Source organism: Saccopteryx leptura, chromosome 1 (assembly GCF_036850995.1).
Source record: "Saccopteryx leptura isolate mSacLep1 chromosome 1, mSacLep1_pri_phased_curated, whole genome shotgun sequence".
In the NCBI taxonomy this organism is placed as follows: domain Eukaryota; kingdom Metazoa; phylum Chordata; class Mammalia; order Chiroptera; family Emballonuridae; genus Saccopteryx; species Saccopteryx leptura.
Window position 1 is genome coordinate 388,849,794 of NC_089503.1, and position 15,062 is coordinate 388,864,855.

Genomic DNA, 15,062 nt, shown 5'->3' on the forward strand with positions numbered 1-15,062 from the left:
TTATAGGCAGTTTTTGTTTCATTTAGCATAATATAATTCACAGTTTATCATGATATTTTCCTAAGGAGGAGGGAAGAGGAGGGGAAGAGAAGAAAGAAAAGGGGAGGGAAATAATAAATTTTTATTGGGTTTTTTTCCAATTTTTTTATTTTATTATTTTAATTTTTTTACTTTTTTCTACTTTTTATTCTTTATTAATCCTCATTACTGCTATCAACAAGACCACCCTCAGATGCCATTAAGAAAATGAAAATCAAATATCATGGATACAAAAGAAAGAGAAGTAACACAGATAGATGTGGAAAAATCTATGGAGAAAAAATCCAATATATTGAAAACCTTGGAGCTAAATGACAGAGAATTTAAAATAGAAATTCTAAAAATACTCAGAAATATACAAAAAACACAGAAAGGCAATTTAGGGAGCTCAGAAAACAACTCAACAAACACAAAGAATATATTAGCAAAAACTTGAAACTATAAAAACAAATCAAACAGAAATGAAAAACTCAATTCATGAACTAAATAATGAGGTAACAAGCTTAGCTAATAGAACAGGCCAGATAGAAGATAGGATTAGTGACATAGAAGACAAGCAACTTGAGGCACAACAGAAAGAAGAAGAGAGAGACTCAAAAATTAAAAAAAAATGAGAAAGCCCTACAGGAGTTGTCTGACTCCATCAAAAAGAATAACATAAGAATAATAGGTATATCAGAGGGAGAAGAGAGAGAAAATGGAATGGAGAATTTATTCAAACAAATAATAGATGAGAATTTCCCAAGCCTGTGGAAAGAACTAAAGCCTCAAATTCAAGAAGCAAACAGAACACCGAGTTTTGTTAACCACAACAAACCTACTCCAAGGCACATCATAATGAAAATGGCACAAACCAACGACCAAGAAAAAATTCTCAAGGCAGCCAGGGAAAGGAAGAATACAACATATAAAGGAAGGCCTATTAGATTATCATCAGATTTTTTAGCAGAAACTCTACAAGCCTGAAGAGAATGGACCCCAATATTTAAAGTCCTGAAATAGAGGAACTTTCAGCCAAGAATACTATAGCCATCAAAGTTATCCTTCAAGTACGAAGGAGAAATAAAAACATTCACAAATACAGAAAAAATGAGGGAATTTATCATCAGAAAACCCCCACTCCAGGAAATACTAAAGGGGATTTTCCAACCAGATCCAAAGAACAAATCAAAACAAAACCACAAGTAAAAGCTCCATGAAGAACACAATAAAACCAACTTTAAACTGTGACAAAAAAAGCAAAAAAAAAAAAAAAAAAAAAGGGGGGGGGAGAGGACAGAGATTAACAGTAGCAAAAGATGAAGAAGTGTAGAAACACTCGCAAGATAAGGTACTACAATGAATATGGTAGGTAATCTTTTTATTACTTAATGGTAACCACCCTTGAAAAAACCACCAAAAAAGCACATGACTTAAAAAAGGTAGCAACAGAGGAAAGAAGTATGGAATACAAACAAACAAAAACAAATGATAGAAAAACAAAAGAGAAGGATCAAACAAGACACAAAACTAACAAAAAGCAATTTATAACATGGCAATAGGGAATCCACAAGTGTCAATAATTACACTAAACCTAAATGGATTAAACTCACCAATAAAAAGACACAGAGTAGCAGAATGGATTAAAAAAGAAAATCCAACTGTATGCTGCCTACAAGAAACACATCTAAGCAACAAAGATAAAAACAAATTCAAAGTGAAACGCTGGAAAACAATACTCCAAGAAAATAACATCTAAAAAAAAGCAGGTGTATCAATACTCATATCTGATAATGCTGACTACAAGACAGCAAAAGTACTCAGAAACAAAAAGGGTCATTTCATAATGATTAAGGGCATGCTGAATCAAGAAGAAATAACAATCCTTAATATATATGCACCAAACCAAGGAGCACCAAAATATATAGGAAAGCTACTTATTGACCTAAAAACAAAAACTGACAAAAATACAATCATACTTGGAGACCTCAATACACCGCTGATGGCTCTATATTGGTCATCCAAACAGAAAATCAATAAAGATATAATGGCCTTAAACAAAACACTAGAGAACCTGGATATGATAGACATCTACTGGACACTTCATCCCAAAGTGACAGAGTATACATTTTTCTCTAGTGTCCATGGAACATTCTCAAGAATTGACCATATGTTGGGCCATAAAAATAATATCAGCAAATTCAGAAAAATTGAAATTGTACCAAGCTTATTTTCTGATCATAAAGCCTGGAAACTAGAATTCAACTGCAAAAAAGAGGAAAAAAACCCCACAAAAATGTGGAAATTAAACAACATACTTTTAAAAAATGAATGGGTCAAAGAAGAAATAAGCATAGAGATCAAAAGATATATATAGACAAGTGAAAATGACAATATGACATATCAGAATCTCTGGGATGCAGCAAAAGCTGTAAGTAATAAGAGGGAAGTTCATATCACTTCAGGCCTATATGAACAAACAAGAGAGAGCCTAAGTAAATCACTTAACTTCACACCTTAAGGAACTGGAAAAAGAAGAACAAAAACAACCCAAAACCAGCCGAAGAAAGGAGATAATAAAAATCAGAGCTGAAATAAATGAAATAAAGAACAGAAAAACTATAGAAAAAATTAATAGAACAAGGAGCTGGTTCTTTGAAAAGATCAACAAAATTGACAAACCCCTGGCAAGACTCACCAAGGAAAAAGGAAAAAGAACTCATAAAAACAAAATCCAAAATGAAAGAGGAGAAATCACCACGGGCAACATAGATATACAAAGAATTATTGTAGAATACTATGAAAAACTTTATGCCACTAAATTCAACAACCTAGAAGAAAGGGATAAATTCCTAGAACAATACAACCTTCCTAGACCAGTGTTTCCCAACCTTTTTTGTGCCATGCCCCACCTTAACCTTTCTAAAATTTTTATGTCCCCCCTATATAACATACATAATTTTTAACATTAAAAAATTGATTTGTTCACTTAATAAACATAAATGATAGGTTCTAGGAAGAAATCACTATGAAATTGTTAACAAAACACAGTAAGTAAAATTTCAAAACATATAATGAAAAATAGAAAATTAAATTCCAAATAATTTTAATACAGATTTTTCTATATTAATTTATTATTTTAATTTAGTGTGATCCTTGTGCTTGATGCTTGCTGCACAGAGATTTTATATTAGGTTCCAATTTGGTTAGCTTTAGTCTCAAGTCTCCACGTTGTGTTATATCCAGCCAATTTCTTTCTTTTTACCATTAAATCATTTACAGCACTAAATCCACATTCAGCTAAAAATGAAGATGGAAACAATAGCAATAGTTTTCTTGCACATTTGGTTGAATTTGGGTATTTGATTTCTGTTTCCTCACAAAGCCATGCCATCGCTCCTTTGATATTATATAAAGCTTTAACTGACTCATCATTTTGCAATTCTGCGAGTTCTTCTTGATACTGCATATTTGATATATCAGACAAATCCACTAACATTGGCTGCATCATCCATGTTGGGAAATCAATTTGTTTTAAATCAGAAAATCTTTCTTTTAAATCAGCCGATAGAATATTCAAATGATTGACAATAACAAGTAAAGCGGTATCAGTTACTTCACATTTTTGGAGCCAATGAAACTGTTTAAAGTTTTTGTTGTTAATATGTTTCTGACGTAACTCAAAATTGGTAATGAAACCAAATATCTTTGCTTTTGCATCGACAAGAGTTTTATTTTTTCCTTGAAGTTGCTTATTTAATATATTTAGTTTTTCAAAGATATCGGCTAAATAACTCACAAATGCTTTATCATCTATTGTTAACAGATACTTCATTTCAGGTTTGTCGCTTAAAAAATCACTAAGAGTATCAAACAGTTCCATAAATCTTTTCAAACAGTATCCTTTAGATAGCCATCTTACTTCAGTACGAAGTAAAAGTCTCACATGGTCTTCATTTTGTTCTTCACAAAATAGCTTGAAAAGACGCTCACATTTGGCACTAGCTTTAGTAGCATTAACATACTTTATTACTGTATGTAATATTTCATTCAGAACAGGCGAGATGTTTTTAGCTACCAAGTTTTCCCTATGAATAACAGAATGCACAAGAATCATTTCTGGATTCGCATCTTTCATCAATTTTAAGCAGCCATTTTTCTTGCCCATCATATTGGGAGCACCATCTGCAGTACAAGATGTTATATTTTTCATTGGTATATCATTGACATCTAAGTAGTTTTTTAGCTTATTACATATATCTTTGGAGGTAGTGGTGCTTTCTAATCTTTTACAGAACAACATTTCTTCAGCAAAATGTCCTTTATCAATATATCTTACGTAAGTTATCAATACTGCCTCACTGTCTCTCAAAGTTGATTCATCCATTTGCAAGGAGAATTTTCTTGTTTTCAGCTTTTCAATAAGTTGTTTTTCAATATCCTCACTCATTTCGTCTATTCTTCTGCTAACAGAATTGTCACTGAGTGGCATAGCTTTTACATCTTTGTCATTTTTTTCAAGAACCGTTTTAAGAAATGCTGATATTGACGGTTTTATTAAATTCTCTCCTATAGTGTGATTTTCCCCAGTTTTAGTGATGAATAAAGAAATTTGATAACTAGCCTCAAGAACATGATTATTAGTTGAAGTATGAGCAGTAAATAGAGACTTTAATGTTGTTCTTTTTTCAAAATCTTTCTTTAAAGTTTTAAAGTAACTCAAATCTGAATTAATATGAGCACTATGTTTCGCCTTCAAATGCACCTCAAGATGACCTCGTTTCATTGATTCATTGGTCAAGCATTGCTGGCATAAAAGACAAAAAGGAATCCGCTCATTGTGAACAGCGGGTATGAACCTAAATTTTAAATATTCCTCCGAATATTGACGAGTTTTTTTCTTGCTTGCACCACTCATTTTATTATGGGCTGTAATAAAAATAAGATCAATTAAAAACTAATATTAAAATATATTCAATGTGACATAGAGTAAATGCATACTAAAAATTCATATTTATTTAAATGTATATAACACATTTACTACACTACCACCGCAAATCAAAAGGTATCTATATTTTTTCCACTTGACAAAATTTTCTGGAAAGTTATGCTTCTAAAATTAAAATTGTCACGCATGCACTATTATAGCCCCAATAATATTTATAAAATATTAGTGCTTTTTAGCCCCGATGCAAGAAGTACTTAATAAAGAGTTTAATATTGATAAAAATAAAATCAAATACTTACCAATTATATCTATGCAATATATATATATGTATATTTATTAAATCAATGAGCTTTTACAACAGTTTTGACTGACACTGATTTCAAATTAACACCAAATGAATGATGTGAAACACTACAGAAGTTGCGATGGGCCAATTAGGTGAGAATAACTGTGTTGTTTAGCGAGTTTTTAAAACGTCCGGGGTTCCCCGCGGCAGACAGCACGCTCCGCGGTGAACCCAGGACGAAGTTTACTTTACGATGCCAATCACCCAGTTGATATTTTGGTCTTGTCAAATGAAATTATACTTAAAAATTATTTACCGCAATTATTTAAGAATTGCATTTTTTGTTAAATTTGGCACCGATATCTAGCATTGCATTTAAATGGCCCGGGGCGAAAGAGTTAAAGTTTTTTTGAGTCCATTTTCAAATTGCCCCCTTAACTATCGAATTGCCCCCCTGTGGGGCGTGGGCCCCATGTTGGGAAACACTGTCCTTACTGAGTCATGAAGAAGCAGAAAGCCTAAATAGACCTATTAGTAGAGAAGAAATAGAAAAACCATTAAAAACCTCCCCCAAAATAAAAGTCCAGGCCCAGATGGCTCTACTAGTGAATTCGATCAAACATTCAAAGAAGACTTGGTCCCTTTTCTATAGAATGTCTTCCAAAAAATTGAAGAAGAAGCAATATTTCTAAAGACATTTTATGAGGCCAACATAATCCTCATACCGAAACATGGCAAGGATGACACAAAAAAAGAAAACTACAGACCAATATCTCTAATGAATACAGATGTTAAAATACTAAACAAAATACTGGCAAATCGAATACAACAACATATTAAAAAAATAATACATCATGATCAAGTGGGATTCATCCCAGAATCTCAAGGATGGTTCAACATACATAAAACGGTTAACGTAATACACCATATCAACAAAACAAAGAACAAAAACCACATGATCTTATCAATAGATGCAGAAAAGGCATTCGATAAAATACAACACAACTTTATGTTTAAGACACTCAACAAAATGGGTATAGAAGGAAAATATCTCAACATGATAAAGGCCATATATGGTAAACCATCAGCCAACATCATATTAAATGGCATAAAATTGAGGACTTTTCACCTTAAATAAGGAACAAGACAGGGTTGTCCACTCTCTCCACTCTTATTTAACGTGGTGTTTGAAGTTCTGGCCAGAGCAATCAGACAAGAGAAAGAAATAAAAGGCATCCATATCGGAAAAGAAGAAGTAAAGGTATCACTTTTTGCTGATGATATGATCCTATACATCGAAAACCCAAAAGACTCCACAAAAAGATTATTAGAAACAATAAACCAATACAGTAAGGTCGCAGGATACAAAATTAACTTACAAAAGTCCATAGCCTTTCTATATGCCTACAATGAAACATTTGAGAACGAACTCAAAAAAATAATCCCCTTCACGATTGCAACAAAAAAAATAAAATACCTAGGAATAAACATAACAAAGAATGTAAAAGACCTATATAATGAAAACTACAAAGCATTGTTAAGGGAAATCGAAAAAGATACAATGAGATGGAAAAATATTCCTTGTTCATGGGTAGGAAGAATAAATATAATCAAGATGGCCATATTACCCAAAGCAATATATAAACTTAATGCGATTCCCTTCAAAATTCCTATGACATTCTTTGAAGAAATGGAACAAAAAAATCATCAGATTTATATGGAACTATAAAAAACCTCGATTAGCCAAAACAATCCTAAGGAAAAAGAATGAAGCTGGGGGCATTACAATACCTGACTTCAAACTATATTATAAGGCCACGATAATCAAAACAGCATGGTATTGGCAGAAAAATAGACACCCAGACAAGTGGAACAGAACAGAAAGTCTAGAAATAAAACCACATATATATGGTCAAATAATTTTTGATAAAGAGGCCAACAACACACAATGGAGAAAAGAAAGCCTCTTCAACAAATGGTGCTGGGAAAACTGGAAAGCCACATGCAAAATAATGAAACTCGACTACAGCTTGTCCCCTTATACGAAAATTAATTCAAAATGGATCAAAGACGTAAATATAAGAGACAAATGTAGATGACCCCTGAGAGAGAAGACAGGGAATAAAGACCAGGTGAGGGAGGGGTAGGGGAGAAGGTCATCGGTACTTATGCTTTTCCTGTTCACTGTTGGCTTAAAAGTAAAAGAAAGAAATAAACAACTCATTCTAAGTAAAAACACAATTATCGGGTCAGAAAGAGAACAGAAATTAATCCCCTTTCATAGTTCACTCTGGAGTACACATGGACCCATGTCCAAAGATAAAATTGAATATAACTAAGTGAACTTGGATATAATAGCCTAAAGAATGTAATTGAAATTTTCATTAGAAAGGAAGAATATTTAACTTAATGTCTATATTAATTTTTGTGTTAAAACATCGCAAGACAATAGTTTTTGTGTTCTTCATTTAAAATCTTCATAATTGAGAAATATGTTTATACACTCTTTATGATATATCATCCTTCCAAGATATTTGACAGAAACTTAAATTTGTTAATTTGAGAAGAGTATCATTGTAAATATATGAAAGGGAACAATTAATAGGGTTGGAATTTATTTTTAAAGCCAGGAAAATTTATAAAATATATTCGAATAGTTAATACTTTTGGATTACATGTTCAAAGGCAGTGCATGTGTGACCATCAGTTCACACTTGAACAAAGAAATGGTATTAGTTTTTACACAGACCTTGAGAGAATAGTAGGTAGAGATATTAACTCAGCTAGTTTAGCATCTTCTCTTATTTCATAATGTTTGGGAAGTATCAATTGCATTATAAGGGAACTCAAACTTAGAAATTACTAACATAGCTTCTATGTTTGCATAGTTTTCCAGCACTGTTTATAAATTAGTTATGCAACGTCTTAATGAATCAGCAACAAGTCTCTGAAGACAGAGGATGCCAGTGTTTATAGGGAATGAGGATATAAAGAGGAAAAGGAAGAGATGGAAAAGGGTGGAGGTGAGGGAGACAGCAGTGAACATCAGTCAACCCTGAAGAAACCCAGCACCAAAAATATGGTGTCAGACAACTAGACAGCCAGGAAACAGGAGCAGACAGATGACATAGAGATAAAGAGGCAGAGAATACTAAAGACACCCAGTACCAGTCATTTGAGAGAGATCGGGAATAAAAGCATATCAGATACATTCTGAAATTCTTTGTTACATAAGACTAAGATGTATGGACATAGATGAAAGCGCAGTGGTTTACAGGGGAGGGACATGAGGGAGGGACAAGGTGAGGACAAGGAAAGAAGGGTGAAAAAAGGAACAAAGATAAGGTGACACAAAATTATATGACCTCGGGTGATGTGTATACAACACAATCAACAGTTCAAAAGCTATAGAAAAAATATTTACCTGAAACCTATGTACTCTTATTGATCAATGTCACCCTGTTAAGGTTAATTTTCATAATAAAATTTAAAAATTAATAAGAAGAAGTCACCTTGAAAGATCAAAAATAATACTTCGTTAAACAATGGAAAGTTTAATATAAATTACATGTGAAAGAACGGCAGGGAATATTGAAACTATTGAAAAATGTGCACTTAAAAAACTTTATGGGAAGAGGATGAGCATGTGCGCGTGCGCACACACATACACACACACACACACACACACTGAGAAAGTAGCTCAGAGCTCACTGTGGGGGAGACATGCTCTAACACAAATGAAAAGAGTGACAGAGGATACGTGACTGGGGTGGGGACACACAGCCAAGTACGGATTAAGTGTGATAGAATTGTGCAACTGACACCTGTGTATTTTACCCAAATAAACTGCATAAAAACTTAGAAAAGACATCGGGACAATGTAGTGTATTTAATGAATTGTGTAAAATTTTTAAAATATTTGTTCTGGAGCTGTTCTAATAAAAATATTCTTGATCCATTTTCATTGTGAATAGACAACTATGAACCACTTTTCATATTTAAAATGGTTTTTGGATATATATAAATAAATATATATATATATATATATATATATATATATATATATACACATACACACACGCATGTATTCAATTCTAATTACAGTATGTACATTGTACAGGTTCCTACAACCACTGCTCAGGATTTATTGAAAGACAGCGCATATAAGTTATTACTGGATTAGGTCCTGGGTCAACACTTTAGTCCACCAATTAATTTGCAACCTTATTGTATCTGAGTTTTGTCTCAACTGATGCCGGAAGGAATCTAAGTGAATCAGATTAAAGTAAAGAAGTGACAGCGAGGGAGGTTCTCAATCACATGACCTGAGCTGTCCTTAGAGCAAACTTACACTCAAGAGCTTTAGGAGTCCCTAACTTCCAGATCTTAGAGGTAAAATTCATTTGACAGAAAGGCTCTATCTCCTTGATTGCAACAACAAGACAAAGAGAGAGATAATAATGGGAGAAATTGGACATTAAATGAGGCAGCTAATCAGAGTTAGAAGGTCAAGACACTGAGACAAAGGCAGATAGTCACTGATAGAGAAGACAGGGGATAAGGAACAGGTGAGGGAAGAACACGGGGAGGAGGTTATAGGTACTTACTTTTCTCCTGTTCACTCTCGGCTGAAAAGCAAAAGGAAGAAATAAACAACACACTCCTAGGGAAAACACAATATTGTGTAGTTAGGAGAACAGAAATGCCCCGCCCCCTTCCTATCTCACTGTGGAGCCCACATTCACCATGTCTGTGAAAGTGGGAGTTATCAGGCTCCTAAAGAAACATCACCCATCAGAGGGAATGTTGTTTTAACTCCCCAATTTCCTGTGCAAAGGCAACTAAATCAGAAAGAAAATGAAGAGGGTGTTAGGTCAGAAATTGCTGGACGTGCAGTAGCAAACATTTCTCTGTCACTCCACAATCATCTTTTTCAGAATAAAAAAAAATGTATTCACATATGAGACAGGAATTAACCAGTGGTGGGAAGCGTATAGTAGAGGCACCTGTCTCAACAAAACTCGTCATATGAAACCAGCTGTACATTCAAGAGATATATTCCTAAAGTCTATAACCAGGAAAACAGAAATATAATTGTCATTGTCTTTAGGAAAAGACAATAATAAGCTCTATATGATTAAACGTTTTTTTTTTTGAAACATTGTAGTCAATATTTTTTTTGTTCCTTCACATAGAAAATAGAGGCCAGAGATGTATTACTTCTCCACTTTGCTTAAGATACTTCATCTCTCTGCCAATTGTTTTAAGTGCAGTTTGTCATTTAATAGCTGTCATCAATAATGCCAGAGACTATGCACTTGCATCCTTGAATGGGAACCAGTGAAAGTGAGGGAGACAGTAGTAAACATCACCAAACAGTGGAGAAGCTGAACACCAAAAATACGGGGTCAGATAACTAGACAGGCATGAAATAGAGAAGAGAGATGTGGAAGAGATAAAAAGGCAGAGAATACTAAAGACACCCAGTACGATGTTGGAAGATGACATGAATGTGGTTGATGGGCACACAACGCAATCAATAGTCCAAAGCTATCGAGATGTTTATCTGGAACTTATCTTTTCTGATTAAATAATGTCACACCATGAAATTTAATTTTCTAAATAAAATTTCAATATATAAGAAAGGCGCTCTGTGCAGAACTGACACATTGTCAGGATATTTACCAATTTTTCCCAGAAGTTCTTCTGTAAAATAAAACAGAAAATATAATGTAAAATATCAAGGGAAACACCGTGAAGTAAATTCAAATTTGTGTAAAGATGAGAATGTAAAGTTAATCAAATGCTGTTAAACACACACGAACACACATACACACACACTTCAGTGACAAGAGAAGTCAAGTTTTTCTTAAAAATTCTCCAGAAAAAAAAGGAGTGGGGGGAGGTATGAAGGTGATGAAATGTCTTATTCTCTAATGTGTTCTTTGACTTTGCTTTTCTTTGTACATAATGTGATATAAATAGATATATAGATGCATATGTATTTGAAAGTAACAAATGCAGATATGATCTCTGTACATAGATCTGAACCGATATTCTTTTTTTTTTTTTTGTATTTTTCGGAAGCTGGAAACGGGGAGCTACAGTCAGACAGACTCTTGCATGCGCCCGACCGGGATCCACCCGGCAAACCCACCAGGGATGATGCTCTGCCCACCAGGGTGCGAAGCTCTGCCCCTCCGGGCAACCCTCTGCCGCGACCAGAGCCACTTTAGTGCCTGAAGCAGAGGCCAAGGAGTCATCCCCAGCGCCTGAGCCATCTTTGCTCCAATGGAGCCTTGGCTGCAGGAGGATAAGAGAGAGACAGAGAGGAAGGAGGGGGGGTGGAGAAGCAAATGGGCGCTTCTCCTATGTGCCCTGGCCGGGAATCGAACCCCAGTCTCCCACACGCCAGGCCAATGCTCTACTGCTGAGCCAACCGTCCAGGGCCTGAAACGATATTCTTTATATTCTCATAAATCACATGTACACTCTCATGAACATATACAAAATTAGAGTCCATATATGCATATGTAAAATTAGCTACAATAATACTTCTCTAGCCCAGGCCATTTTGTTCAGCAGTAGAGTTTCAGCAGGGCGTAGGAACTGCCTGGTCAATGCCTGGCCAGGGCACATAGGAGAAGCGTCCATCTGCTTCTCTACCCTTCCCCCTCTTTTTTCTATATGTCTCTCTCTTCTTCCACAGCTAAAGCTCTATTGGAGGAAAGTTGTGTGGCGCTGAGGGTGGCTCTATACCTTCTGCCTCAGGCCTTGAATGGCTCTAAATGAAGGGAGCAACAGCTCAGATGGGCAGAACATCGCTCCTGGTAGGGCGTGCTGGTTGGTGCATCCTGGTAGGACACATGTGGGAATTATCTGTTTGCCTCCAACAGTTCTCAATTGGAAGAAATATAAATAGAGAAAGGGGAGAAATCTGATTTTTGGATTCAGAGTTGGAAAACCAAGGCAATGAGACAAATGTAGATGACCCTTGAGAGAGAAGACAGGGAATAAGGAAGAGGTGAGGGAAGGACCAGGGGAACAGGTTATCAGTACTTACTCTTTCCCTCTTCACTGTTGGCTGAAAAGTAAAAGAAAGAAATAAACAATTCATTTCAAGTAAAAACACAATATTGGGTCAAAAGGAGAGTAGAAATTGGCCCCTTTCATAGTTCACTGTGGAGCACACGGGGACCCATGTCTGTGAAAGCAGGAACCCTGAGGATCCAAAGGACACCTCACCCATCAGAGTCAGTGCTGTTCTCCCTCCCCTGTCTCTGTGCACAAGATGCTAATCAGGACATAAAACAATGAGGGTGGAATAGTAAGAGTTCCCATTCACTAGACTATCATCTTTTTAAGATAATGTATGTATATTTACATGTGAGACATGGACTGAACCACAAATGAAGAAGAATTCAGAAGTACTCCTGGGTCATATAATCAGAGACAGTGGAAAGGTGATGGCCTCCTCACATGTGACTAATGAAGGATATGTTTATCAGGGCACAGGCTTTTAAAAGACAATGGAGAGGGACACTTAACGCTGAATATTTGGAGTCTTTCCTCTCAAGGGTTTAGAAAAAGATCAATTACATAGTTATGGGTCCTCAACCTTGAAATACTTGACAGAAGTGTTGCTTGAATGTTATCTTGAAATAATACAAATATATATATATTTATTAATACAGACACTTATATATACATATAAATTTAGCATATATTAAAAATCATGTTTCTGATGGCAAAATACCCTTCATCTCACCAATGTTTTAATGAAACTAAGTCAATTCTCTGCAAGACCAAAGCAGCCAATGTTCGCAGGAAAATAATTGTGTAAAATGACAGAAAAAGAAATGGGAAAGAATGGAAAGTAGGTAACAGGAAGGGACAGAGACCCACATGGGAGAAAGGCTGCCCCAGAATCAGGTGGGGACAGCAGACATCTAGGAGGGGGACAGGGCCTTGGAGACTCATGGTTAAAAGGCAGGACGTGTCCAGAAGAGAAATCAGCCACAGGTTTACAGTGGATCAACAGTAAAGGATATCCGTAATTTACCTAATTTTCTCTTTAACTTTTCTGGAAAAGAAAGAAAAGGTAAAAATCAATTTCATGGGCAACAAACCACAAAAAGAATTGAACTCACACATAAATTCCCGTTTATAATGAACCCTAACATATTTCAGATGAACACACACACACATTTCCCATGAATCCCCCTTCTACACACATGATGGCTCACAGTTATCTATTGTCCAGAGGTATTCTATAGTAAATAAACACAAGTTAAATGAAGTTCTTTTAGTAAAATAATATAAATTTTAAAATATAAGTATTGTTGGTTATTTTAAAAATGTTCTTTTTAAAAAAGATTATATTGATTTTGCATTTAGAGGAAGGGGGTGGAGTGAGGTAATTTGACTCATAGTTGCTTCACTTCACTTGTACATTGCTTGTCCTATGTGCCCTGACCAGGCAAGACCAGGGTTGTGATCTGATGACCTCAGCAATTCAGTTAGACACTCAGTTCACAGCGCCACCACAAGAGAGAGTAGAAATAGTCTTGATATATTTGAGAGATATTTATGTTCCTGTTATTCTGTTTGTTATTTTTGTATGGTCATTGAACACATCAGCGATTTTCACCGCTATGCAGTGACATCGTGCATAGTGGCCACCACACTGTGGAAGAAGGAGCTCTGACACACAGCTCCTCCCAGTGACACAGGGTCGGGGGTCTGGTTGCTTTGTCCTTCATGTTTTTGTCCACAGATTGATTTTTACCTGTACTGTATTTGAGTGTCTCTTTTAACTTAGACCTGAATGAAGCTTACTTCATGCTCATGAGTGTTGAATTTCGGAGAGAGAGAAGACTGGGATTCTCTGACTGATATTCTGTTTCTCACTGGTCTTTTTTATGCCATTCCCTCAAGCGAGAAAGAAAACATCTCAGCACACATGTATGAGAGGTTTCCTACACACTATAAGGAAGAGGAAGGGAAATCCCTGTGTGCTAATGGTAGTTTCTGCAGTCAGTCATGTCTATTCCATAAATAAAATATATATATATATATATTGAAAATCTATTGCACTGAAATCATGACTATAATTTTAGAAATACCAAATGACATGTAGAGACATAAAGGTTTAAATAAATTTTGGAGATGGGTACCAGAGAGTAGTGTAGAAACGTCTTACAATAGATGTACCCTACCTGTTAGAGATACGAGATTGATTTCAGTGAAAAATAGATGTGCAAAGATACAAAAGGAAGTGTAATTTAGTGACATAGTCATTCCATTAATAGAAATGAAAGAGGAGTGATCACTATGATTGCAAATACAACATTTCCAGATACTATCATGTAAAAATATGTATATACTTTGGATCACTGAGAACATGATTCAGGGAAGTAGAATAGCAAGCCTTAAGAGTATGCTTGACGACAGTCTGGTCAGTATGCCCAGAAGTTCAATAGAAGGAAGATCCTCAATCAGGAACTTTGAGATCCGATCTCTTTCCTTAAGAATGAGAATGTTACCGTGTGCAGAGCTTGGGCACTTCATTGCAAAAGAACATGCCAGAGAACCCAAGTATAAGGAAGTTTTCTAGAAGATATCTTGAACAGAAACAAGCACATTCTTCTTAACATAACCCTCTTCATCTCACTAACATGTAAATGAAATTATAGTAATCATCTGCAAGATACAAGAAGCTTAAGAAAATGTATAAAATAAAGGAAAGGGAATGAAAAGGGTGGAGGTGGAGGATGAGAGGGGATGTGAATTGATAGGATTTTACAAAAC

The 15,062-nt window shown here is 35.3% G+C and overlaps 1 protein-coding gene across 1 annotated transcript in view; it reads right to left on the reverse strand.

Annotated features, from left to right (window-relative positions):
- LOC136387791 (butyrophilin subfamily 1 member A1-like) overlaps positions 1 to 15,062 on the reverse strand; it is a 330,439-nt gene that overhangs the window by 21,213 nt on the left and 294,164 nt on the right. The gene's annotated exons all lie outside the window — the stretch shown is intronic.